This window comes from Phalaenopsis equestris, unplaced genomic scaffold (assembly GCF_001263595.1).
Source record: "Phalaenopsis equestris unplaced genomic scaffold, ASM126359v1 Scaffold209189, whole genome shotgun sequence".
Classification (NCBI taxonomy): Eukaryota; Viridiplantae; Streptophyta; class Magnoliopsida; order Asparagales; family Orchidaceae; genus Phalaenopsis; species Phalaenopsis equestris.
Window position 1 is genome coordinate 72405 of NW_018228370.1, and position 12121 is coordinate 84525.

Below are 12121 nucleotides of genomic sequence, written 5' to 3' on the forward strand. Positions count from 1 at the left end.
GTTAGGTCACTTGGGGATGATAACGGAGAGCCGTCCGATCGAGCATGTATCCAGTGGACAGAGGAGATCAAGCCGGAAGAGCCCTTGGTGCACAAAGTGCAGTCCACGTAGCAGCTGAGGGGGATGGTGGCATCAAATGGTGGACCACCACGTTTTCTTTCGGAGCATCGTGTATATAAGTAGAAAAAGAGGGAATTTTTAATTATTTTAAATTCCTAAACTTCCAAAATCCATATCTTTCTCTAGAAAAACATAAAAATAAAAGAAAAATATCACCTTGTTTAGTGAACAGAGGAGATTAATGTGGACCAAAAATAATTTTTTTTTCAAACATATGATTTTTAATTAATTAAATACAATCTGCAGTATTTTAATTCTCCATAGCTTAAATCATTTCACCTTAGCATGAAATTTTGAGGGTTTGTTCCTCATGAGAGAGGCTATGTCTCCAAATTTTTCCAAGGTCAGAGGTCATCTCTATGCTTCTAACCCTAATTTTCAAGCTAAGGTGAGTATTTTGGCTTATTTTATTTATACAAATCGAAATATCACTTGAAAAATTATGAGAATAATTTTAATAGATTTCGTGTGACAAGAGAAGTCTAAGAAAAATATTGTGATGCCTTAAATCATTTTATGAATTTCTATACATAGTTAAATAAGAATACATTGTATTAGATTGTGTAAATTAAATACATATCAAAAATTAACAAAATCAACTCCACATTGTTCATAAAAATCATATCTACCCACTGTAAAATTTGAAAATTATTTGGCTTTGTTTAAGCACTAATGTGGGTTTTCCAAGAAATCTTCTATTTTTTGTACAAAAATAATTATATTAAATGAAATACACCTAAAAAATTGTGAAAATTAGTTTTTTGAGTTCCTTGTGATCAGAGACATCTAGAAAAAATAAAAAATATTTTTGGAAAAATACTTGATTTTTGAGCCATATTTTGGATTTATAATCATTAAGAATAATTAAAAATTCCAAAAATAAAAAAATATTTCAAAATGTTTCTAATTTTACTCTAATCAATTGGGACTCAACAAAATATTTTTTTCTAATTTTCCTAAGTTAAAAATAAATTTTAAAAGCTTAAAAATGAATTTTTCATTATTTCTCACTAAAATAATTATAATAAATAATTTAAAAATCACAAAAATATTAAATTTGATTCTATAATTTTTTTGAACTCAGAGGAGTCTAGTAAAAATATAAAAATATTTTTTGTAATTAAGACTCTATTTTCTATTTAAATAAATCATGAAAATTGATCTAAAAATTAAATAAAAAAATAGAAATTTGATTCAAAAGATCATGAAATTTTGTCTAAGTGTTTCTCTAACCTTAGGAAACCTATAATATTTTTTCCATTAATATAAATTTTATTTTGGATAATTAAATAAATTAACCTTTGAAAATCCTATTTCCTAAATTTAAATAATTATTTAAATTAAATCAAATCTTGAGAGGTCCACATATTCTCCTCAAAACAGTATAATTACCTCATGGATACAACACTCTAAACCCTCAAAGTCATTTGAGTTGTGTTTAGTGAGTTATGAGGTGAAGTGGCTCAAGGGCGAAGTGGTAATTTCAAACTTTGGTGCCATAATCAAAATTTAGGAATAACTAAGGGAAGATGGGTAATTTTGATCTTAATAAACATGTTTGGATGATTGAATACAATGGGATTAAAAGGTAGAAACCCACTCACCACCCTTGCACAACATAAAAAAAAATCATAATCCTCTGAATTTTCATGACTCGGAAGTCAACTAAGATCAAATTGTTATTAAGTAATGGGTTTAAGTCAGAAAGATGATGGTTTACTTTTCTTAAGCCCAAAGTTGAGGATGATTTGACCATTTGATAAGAATATATATCACTTGAAATCAAAATCTTGATAATCACCATTTCACCTATCATGATTGTTAAAGGCTTAGTATTGACCTAGGCTCAATTTCTAGACTCAATTGGTTGGATTTAGAAAATGATATGATTAGTGATTAACATATTTTAGCAGTACGAGCCTAAATTTAACTCCTGACACCACAATCTTAAATGACTCAAACATGTCTTAAGGGCACCCACTCACATAACTCATAAATGAAACATCAATTGATTGATCGAGTACGATCGAGTACCCTACGAGTACCCTATCCTTGGGTTAATTAAATTGTTAAGTTTCACAGGGCAACGGGTTAGTCACACTTCAACCTCAGATGATTATCGAAACATTATGACAACATAAAAATGAACTCGGGATATTTCAAGAGATATTCAAAATGATCTAGGGTCACGCCTTAAACATTTTAAAATCTATTGGATATTCTGAAGGGCAAATTGGATTGTCATATTTTATTTTTAAATTATCCACTAGGATATTTTGAAATTCAACAAAGTCATAACTTGAGGTTTGGTAGCTAAACCTTCATCTACTCTTACAACTTAAACTTTGTTGCAATGCTATACATGCTTTGAAAGTACTAACCTTTCAGGTGGTGGAACCAGAAGAGTCGCTAGGAACGCTTTTACATTAATGCATTTACTTTCTTGTACTTCTTATGTTGCGCTTGCATGTTAAACAACGATGTCACCCTACATGAAAACCAAAACTGTTAGGGTAGTCGTAAAACCAAAACCAGAACTAAAATGAACAAAGATAAAAATCACCTCCACAACATTCAAAATATAAAACAGCTCAAAATTTAATCACAAACATCACAAAATAACAATCGCAACTAAATTAAGATGTCTCTATCAGATGATCGGGAATCCCTCGGAGAAGGTAACCTAAGATTGCTAACGAGATTTCCCATGGTATAAATGAAATTGTGAAATTCATTAAGTTGAGTTTAGTAAATTCATTTGGACTAAATGAATCTGATAGAAAATAGTGGTGTCGGAATGAGGGAACCGTAGGATCCTAACCGGTGGCACTCTAATCAACTTTAATAAACTTTAACTAATCAACTTTAATATGCTCCATAATATTTTAATGGCCATAACCATAGGGTCATATGATTTGACATCATGACCTGACACACTAGAAAACTTATACTCATCACGGCAAGGAGGTTGGAGCTAACATTGTAGGCAGTACGACCATCTCCAACAGCAAGAGGATCTACAACAACACATCTTTTCTTAAAATTGAACAACCAAGCCATAGGATTTCAAGGTTGTTTGCTTATGCAACATAAATCCTCACCTTATCTTTAAACCTGTGTACAGCTCTGTTGTACAATATAAGCCCTAACTCGTCTTATCATTCTAAGGTTGTCGTCCGTCGCGACCTAAATCCTCACATCTTCCAGGCTATTCGTGTGATCATTTCACATGAATGTAAGTCCTAAATAGAAAAATTGGCAGGATGAAACATTCAAATACTTTCTCCTCAAAATTGAAGCCAAACATTAGGATAGCTTGGGAAGTCACCAAGGTTCTCCTTTGGACCTATGACATCCCCTAGTTCTTCCTTGTTTTGACTCTACAAAAAATGTTCCAAATTTGAGTCATTCCCCTTTCACACCTCTTTGTCTGATCTCGTTGAAAAGTCCTATCTTTTTACCTTCTTGAAGATAATATTTCCTAATTTTTATCAAGAGTTTTTTTAAGTGACTTCAGGCATTTAAGATGTAATTAACTAAAAGGGCTTTCCCTTATATTCCAAACCCAACTTAATATGAACCCTATTTAATTCTTCATATTAAATAGGGGAAATTGTCGGCAAATAAAAATGGTTTTGCATACCCAACGGATGTCATATGTTTCTTAGTTTATTAGTTCGAGCCTCATCCTCAAGTCTTGTGTTTATCTATCAGGATAGATACAAGGTTTGAAGTATAGTGCCCTTTTACTTAAACTATGAAAAATATGAGGTCGATTTAATTTCATATTTTCCTAAACTTAATTATATATGTAAATTAAAATGCCCTTCTGAAGCAGGCAACAAGATTTTGATTCCTGTGACCGACAGCTTCCAATGGGCAACTCCTTAACTTTTTAGTGTTGACAGCTTCTGGCGACTCTGCTGGGGATTAGCTTCTTTCTCCATTTAAATCAAAAAAAAATTATTTTCATATATCGGTAATGTGTCCATTTTCATCTTGGACCAAATTACATTTCTTCCATTGGCATGCTTTACCCATTTCTATCTTGGGAAAGTACGGTAAACTCTTTTGGACTTCAGAACCGTCTATTCAATTACCTTTAAACAGAGAGGTTCAGGAGGCCATTAAGGACTTTTTAATCTTTGTGTGGGGTCGGGCCCCCAATAGGAGTGTTGGTGGACTAGTTCCACCTAGGCATTATGCGTTGTTAAGTTGGTCTTGCACTAGCTCCTAAAACTTCACTTTCCATTTCGTGTTTGATTTGTTATTTTGCAAGTTAAATTGAATTGTGTTGTGTTGCACATGCTCTCTAATTCTCCTTATATTAATTAAATACTTCTACTTTCAAACTATTTTCCCTAAAATTTTGAAATCCCTACAAATTAAATAAAGACTTACCCGGTCTACAGATCGACCTCTATTAATTTTTCTTAGTGCTCGCACTAGGATTACAAGGTATTGACCAAATAGCTAACCCCGTAACTTTCTTTTTTAAAGTTGCTGCAATGGCGTTTCCAATTCTCACTTTCTCCTGAAACCTGTCGATGAGTCACGATGCCCACAATGTCGCTCCCACCATTAAGTTTGAAGTAGGATTTGAAGATCTCGAGGTGGTTCTCGGGAAAGCCCCGTTCGTCGTAATGAAAGTCACCGTTCTAGAGGTTCAAGAACCGTCTATTAGGTTCAACCTGAACTTCCCTCAAAACTTCCCTTCTTATAAGAAGTTCAAGATTACTGCCACCACGGCACGTATCGAGCCTCCTGTTCCTGCTTCTGTTAAGGGAAAAGAAGTCAGATCGATGAAGACCTGACTGAAGGATTCATCGTCTCACCGTCAGTGTTTGAAATCAGATCAAGTTTGAGGATTGTAACATTAACCCAAACCCAAAGGAGAAACCTTAACAGGAAGGTTCAAAGGGCTATTAAAGCCCAAATTTCCCAGGAAGTACCTATTGATGAAGATCCTCACCAGGATGAGTCAGCGTTGTCGGAAACCTATCCACTTCTGCAAGGGAGTAGGTTCCATCCCTTAATGGACACTAACCGGAACAAAAGTATCCAAAAGATCACTGCTACTTTATCGACACCTCATGAACATGGTGGGGAGAGGAAGAAGCCCTCTCCTATTACCCTAGTCAGTTCAGTTTTCCAGAGACTAGCTGCTAAAGAAGGTTGTTCAGTTAGCAAGTTACCCAAACGAGTAGGACGTGCGACTTCCCCTTACATTAAGAAAGAAATTTTAATGGACGTCAAATCTGTCAGATGATCTCAAAAGTCAACTGAAATCTTATCTGCTCGCATTTCGTCGGGTTCCGTTTGGGAAGCAGAGTTGATACCGCCATTATTACTACCGATTTCATTGTTACTAGTCTCGCGGGTCGTCGATCAGTCAAGTCACGTCTGGGTTTAAGAACTCTACCAATCACCCACTATAAATATGTTTGTAAAGTTCCAAAGGAAAAACTAAAGAGATTGCTCGGTATTGTATCTGGTCTGCAATATGGGGAGCATACCTCTACTCGATATGCCGATGTTTATGTTGAGACACTCTGTCTCAAGACATCACCATCAAAGTAAAAGGTATGGATACCCAAGGTCGCTGTACCGATAGGGTTTAGTAAGTCTGCAAGGCAAGAACATGGAAAGAAGCTAAGTTTTGAAGTATCTAATATTGTTACAGCAATTGCTAGAGAGATGGATGAGCAAGTGGAGGAGGTCCAGCAGGGTCCTCCAGACCTTAAGACAATCCAAGAATCAATAATTGAAGAGAAAGTCGAAAAGCTCAGAATTGAGATTTCTGAGTTGGCCGAGAACAAGGAGTTTCCATTGACGATGATGAAGAATTTGAATTTAATAAGTACCTCGAGGAAGATTTCATTGATATCCATGCCATTGAAACTAGAGCCGCAACATCTGCACGCGACGCTCAACCTCTTGTCGAAGAGAATGTCGTAGATGAGGTGCGTAGGGCTATCCTTTTAAGGGATGAGCAAGTCAGACAACTGGAGAAAAGAATGGAAGAGATGGTTGCATCCATGACCGCCATGGCCATAGTTCAAGGACAATTTCAAGTACCACATTTAGCCTCTCCAGAAGTCAACCAACAAGAGATTATACATATCACGAATGTAAGGAGGGAAGTTGCCTCAGCAAACAGGGATTAGCAACCAAACAAGGATTCTCCATCAAACGCCATGCCGGAAAAGGAATTAAAGGGTAAAAGAAGTTTGGGAGGCCTTAACCCAATCTAAGGGTGGTGCATTGGTTTTAAAGGGTAGACCTTACCTGGAGGAGTTCGATGTCGTACCCTACCTTAAGGGTTTTGGGTCACCAAACTTTAAGATATTCGATGGGACTGGAAATCCCAGATAGCACATATCACATTTTAGAGCCAGTTGTGGTAATATTGGAGGTAAAAAAGCTTTACTTTTTTGTCAGTTTGTCAGCAGCCTGTCAGGGATCATTTTTTATTGGAAAGTTGAATTACCCAACGGATAAGTTAAGACATTCGCCGAGTTGGAACACTTGTTCATGAAAAGATTTATCGAAGCGCAACATCACATCTTTATTGGAGATCTCATAATGAAAAAGCAAAAGCCCAATGAGACTTTAGTGGATTATATTTTGAGGTGGAGAAAACTTAGCATGAAGTGTGAACCTCAGTTGTAGGAACATCATGCGATTGAGATCTTACTCAAGATCATTCATGGGCATGTAGCTTTCATGCTCAAGGGACTCACCATCAAATCCTTTGAGAAGCTACTCAGCAAAGCCAGCAGTCTTCAAGAAGAAATCAAACATATGGATCTCATGAGAAATCCAAGGTACCATAGTATTTGAAAAGAAGTCAGGAACAGTGGAAACTAGAGATAAAGGAAAACAACCAATGAAGATACATGCAGAAAATCTTTGTCAGTCGTCATCACAGCATGCTAAAAAATTGACACAACGATATGTCAAATCCAGCCAGCGTCTGCCTCAGGGAGGATAGCACCGGGCAGAGAATAAGAGAATATCTTTTAAAGAAGAAGCGATATCCAAGATGTTCAAAAGTCTGATGAAGAAACCTGAGTTCAGATTACCAGATACAAGGAAATCCTAAGAGGTCGACAAGAAAGATCAATCAAACTATTGCCCGTATAACATATTGCTTGGACACACTATAGAGGAATGTTTCGTCTTCAAAGACTTTCGTGAAAGAAAACTTAAAGAAGGTAATATAGCGATCTCAAAAAAATATTTAAAAGAACCTAAAAAGGGTCCTATAAATATGATTTTAGCCTAGCCAATATCTCTGATTGACTTGTATACTTCAGACTTGGAACAAGCTCAAGAAAATACAGAACCAGATCTAGTCCGCATCAAGACTAGCTTCCATTCAGAGTCTTCAGCCTGCCAAGTCCGAGATGAAGATTTCACCAGAAGTTCCATCGACATCAAAAAAGAAGAAGAAGAATACCACCATAAATACTGATAGCACGGGGGGTAGGATAGGGGCTGCCTCTGCTAGATTAGTTGTCTCGGATTCAGAAAAGAAAATCCTCGAACCCCCGACCTTTTATGATTATTTACTTACCCCTCTAGGGACTTATGAATATAATGATTACAATTTCAGCTACATTTTAATTGTTTCTAGTGATAACATAACTGATTGTTTCTAGTGATAATAATTGTTTCTAGTGATAACATAACTGATTTTGGCCAATCTAGCCTTAATCTCGATTCCCAAAATGATCCTCAAATCATACTCGAGTCTGATGAACTCTTTGACAATACTGAAGAAGACATCGACGATACTGCCTATGACAGCGTCGGGAGTGAAGAGCCAATCCTCGAGCGCCACTGCACACTTCTTGCCATCAACTTAGATCTTTCCAACAAAGAAGTAACACCAAAAGATTCAACAATGGTATCTCAAGAAGAAGAAATTACAGAAGTGAACTTAAGGAGCGGTTGAGTGTTACCTCCGAAGACAACTCCAAGGAATAAAGGAAAGCAAATAATAACTTGAGAAGAGATACCTCCACCTCTGCCAGTGGAAGAACGGAAGAACAACATAATCAAGTGAAATTTGGAGGATCATACAAAGTGGATTACAACATGCTAGCTCATCTTTGGAAGTTTCCATTTAAATTAAGCATCTACAATGCTCTAATCCTATCAAAGGAGATAAGTGAGTCTCTGGTTAAAGCATTGCTCCACCCAGAGGTTTGTGTAGCTCAGTTGTCTAGCACATCCTCGGATGAAGTTTTCTTGTTGAAAGAAAAGTCTGGGTAACTTTCACAGAAGAAGATTTGTTGCTTGGTACCGCCGACCACAATCATCCACTCTATATCTCCATTAACATCAGCAGATTTGTGTTGTCCAGAATTTTAGTAGATCCTGAAGCATCACTCAACTTTATGAGTCTACAGACATTGGTCTAATTGTAAATTGAGGCTCAAGAGCTTACGACCGATAAAATAATGTTAAGGAGATTCAACCAAATGGGAGAAAGAGCTCTTTGATCAATTAAATTGCTTATGAAATTTGGAGAACTCGTAACAACCACTAAATTTCATATCATCGACGCCGAGACCTCTTTTAAAGCTCTACTTGGTTGACCATGGATTCATGAACACAACATGGTTCCGTTGTCTGTACACCAATGTTTTAAGTACTACAAGGATGGATAAGAACATTATATCAATGGAGATTTATAATCATTTTCAGTTCATGAAGTTAGCATTCCTGAAGATGCTGTCTACTACACGTTTTCGGTACTATTTTTGGTTGGAGAGTTGCCCGTAAGAAGTTCTCAGTCACCGGAATCAAAATCCTGTCGCCCGCTTTGGAAGGACGTTGAAGTTTATAAAAGTATGAAATCAAACTAACCCCATACTAACCCCATATTTTTCAAACCCCATATTTTTCATAGTTTAAATGAAAGAGCGCTTTACCTTAAACTCTGTATCTATCTCGAAGGATAAACTCAAGACTTGAGGATGAGGCTCGATCAAATAAACTAATGAATATATGACATTCATTTGGTCTGCGAAACATTTATATTTGCCGATAAGTTCTACTATTTAATATAAAGAATCAAAAAGGGTTTATATTAAGTTGGGTTCAGACATGCTTCCTATAACTGCAAGCCTCTATATTTAATTACATCTTAAATGACCAAAGTCACCTAAGAAGACTATCGATAAAAATCAAGAAATACTATCTTCAAGGAATTTTAAAGGGTAGGACTTTTCAATGAGATCAGCCGAAGATGTGTGAAAGGGGATTGGTTTAAACTTGGAACATTTTGTTGTAGAGTCCAAAGGAGGAAGAACTAAGGGATGTCATGTATCCAGAGGAGAACCTCCGTGACTTCCCAAGCTATCCTAATGTATGGCTTCAGTTTTGAGGAGAAATATTTAGGTGTTTCATCCTGCCAGTTTTATTAGTTAGGGCTTACATTCATTTGAAACTATTACACAAACAGCCTGGAAGATGTAACGATTTAGGTCGTGACGGACGACAACCTCAGAATCCTAAGGCGAGTTAGGGCTTATATTGTATAACAGGGCTACGCAAAGGCCTAAAGATAAGGTGAGGATTTAAGTTGTATAAGAAAGCAACCTCGAAGTCCTATGGCTTTGTTGTTTATATCTAAGGAAGGAAGATTGGTTTAGCTGGGGAAGACAGGTTTTGTTGTTGAAGGTGGTCGTGCTGCCCGCCATGCTAGCTCCAAGCTCCTTGCCACAACGAGTTTGAGTTTTCAAGTGTGCCAAGTTATGATGTCAAATCAGGTGGCCCTTTAGTTGAAGTTCTTTAAATTTTATGGGGGCATGTTAAAGTTGATTAGAGCGACACCGGTTATGATCCTACGGTTCCCTCATTTTGGTACCACTATCTTCTATTGGATTCACTTAGTCCAAATGAACTTACTAAACTCAACTTAATTTTTTCTATAATTGCATTTAGACCTTGAGAAGCTTTGTTAGCAACCGTAGGCTGCCTCCTCTGAGGGATTCCCGATCATCCGATAGAGACATCTTAATTTAGTTGAAGTTGTAGTTTTGTGTAATAGTTATTTTATATTTTGAATGTTGTGGGGGTGAATTTTATCTTGGTCGATTTTAGTTTTTGTTTTGGTTTTGGTTTTGTGGCTATCTTGATAGTTTTAGTTTTCATTCAGGGTGGCATCATTGTTTAGCAAGCAAGTTTGCAGGTATAAAAGCACAGTATGAAAGTACAAGAAAAATGATGCTGAGAACTGTAAAAGCGTACTTAGCGAGTCTTCTCGTTCCACCACCTGAAACTCAAAAGGCATATTAAGGCAGTTTATATGAAATGGGGAAGTAAAATTTTGATGACCTATCTAACCCTAAGTCATATCTTGGTGGGTCCTTACAAGTTTAATTAAGGATGATGTTGTCAAGCAAAATGTATTAAGTTTAGTAGATCTCCGAGGTAACGAATAGATCTAGAGAAAGAAGCAAGTCTGTGCTACTCTCTCGCTGCCCGGTAGAAAATCCCGAGTTCTTTTATACCTATTATGTTGCTTAATAATTCATCCTATAAACACTCTAATGCTCAATGAACATTGATGTCTCAATTATCCCTAAGAGTAAGATAATTATCATTTGTAATTTAATTTTGATTAATTTTTTGAAAATTATGTGGGTGAAGACTCTTAAAGAGGCAAGTTAGTGTTATTGGAACACTTAACCAAATTTTAGTCCTAATTGGGCTTGTAATGTTTGAAAGATGTTTTAATTTTAATTGAGTTTGTTTTTCTAATCCTCATTTAAATGAAACTTGATTTAGCCTAAGTCACTACTAAGCCCTTAAAAGCTAGATGAGTGTCTTAGTTAGTTTTGAAAATGTTAAGCTTTAGGTGGTTATAATTCATAATTTTATTTTTATTTGAAAATCAAAATCGGGGTATTAAATTGATTAATTATTGATTTCAAAAGTCATACCCCTAAATCCTAGGTTCATTTTATTTAATAAACTCCCAAATTTTAATAATTTAGAAATTTATTAACTTATCTTTTCAATTAAGAAAGTGAGGTTGGTTTCTACCAATTAACCTCTTGTGTTTCAAACATCCAAATTAATATTAGAGGTTACCCATTTCCCTATTTAAATTAAGCCTAAATGTTAATTAAGGCTAAATTTCCAAAATTACATATTTGCCCCTAAGGCTCTAACACTTCATAATTTATCAAATTCAATTCAAATGACTTTGAAATTTTTATCCTACCTCATTCACGGGTCAATTAAGACATCAGAGGATAAAATGTGATTTTTCAAATTTTAATTTAATTTACATAATTATTTTCATGCAAAAAATAGGATTTTCCAAAGAAAATTCCTAAATTGACCAAGGTAAATCTTAATCCTTTCAAATTTTTACTGTAGGTTGAGCTAGATAAGAGAAACCTTTAGACCAAATTTCATAATATTTTGAATTTTATTTGAATTTCAAGAATTATTTTAAGTTTTGGAATATTTATTAAATATAAAATATTTTAAATGGAGAAAATTAACTTTCATATTTTTTAAAAATCTTTCTAAGGTCATAGAATTCAAAGGAGAATATTTCATATTTTTCTGAATTTTATTTGATTTATTAGAATTATTTTTAGTGAAAAGCCATTTTAGCCTTTAAAAATTATTTTTAAGCTTTGAAATTCAATATCTTTATTTAAAAAATTAAAAAAAATATTCTAATTATTCCTAAGTGCTTAAGAAGCAATTTAAAACATTTTTTCATGAATTTTATTATTTTTGTGAATTTTATGGATTTTTAATTATTTAAATATTTAAAAATAGGTTAAAAATTAAGTTTTTATTTTAAATATATTTTTATTTTTAGAAATTACCCCTGATCACAGAGAACTCAAAAAAATAAGTTTAATAATTTTTTAGGTTTTATTTTGATTTTTAAAAATCATTTTAGTGCCAAAAATGTTATCTATTTTTAAAAATCAACTTAAGTTATCAAATGAACTCAAAATAT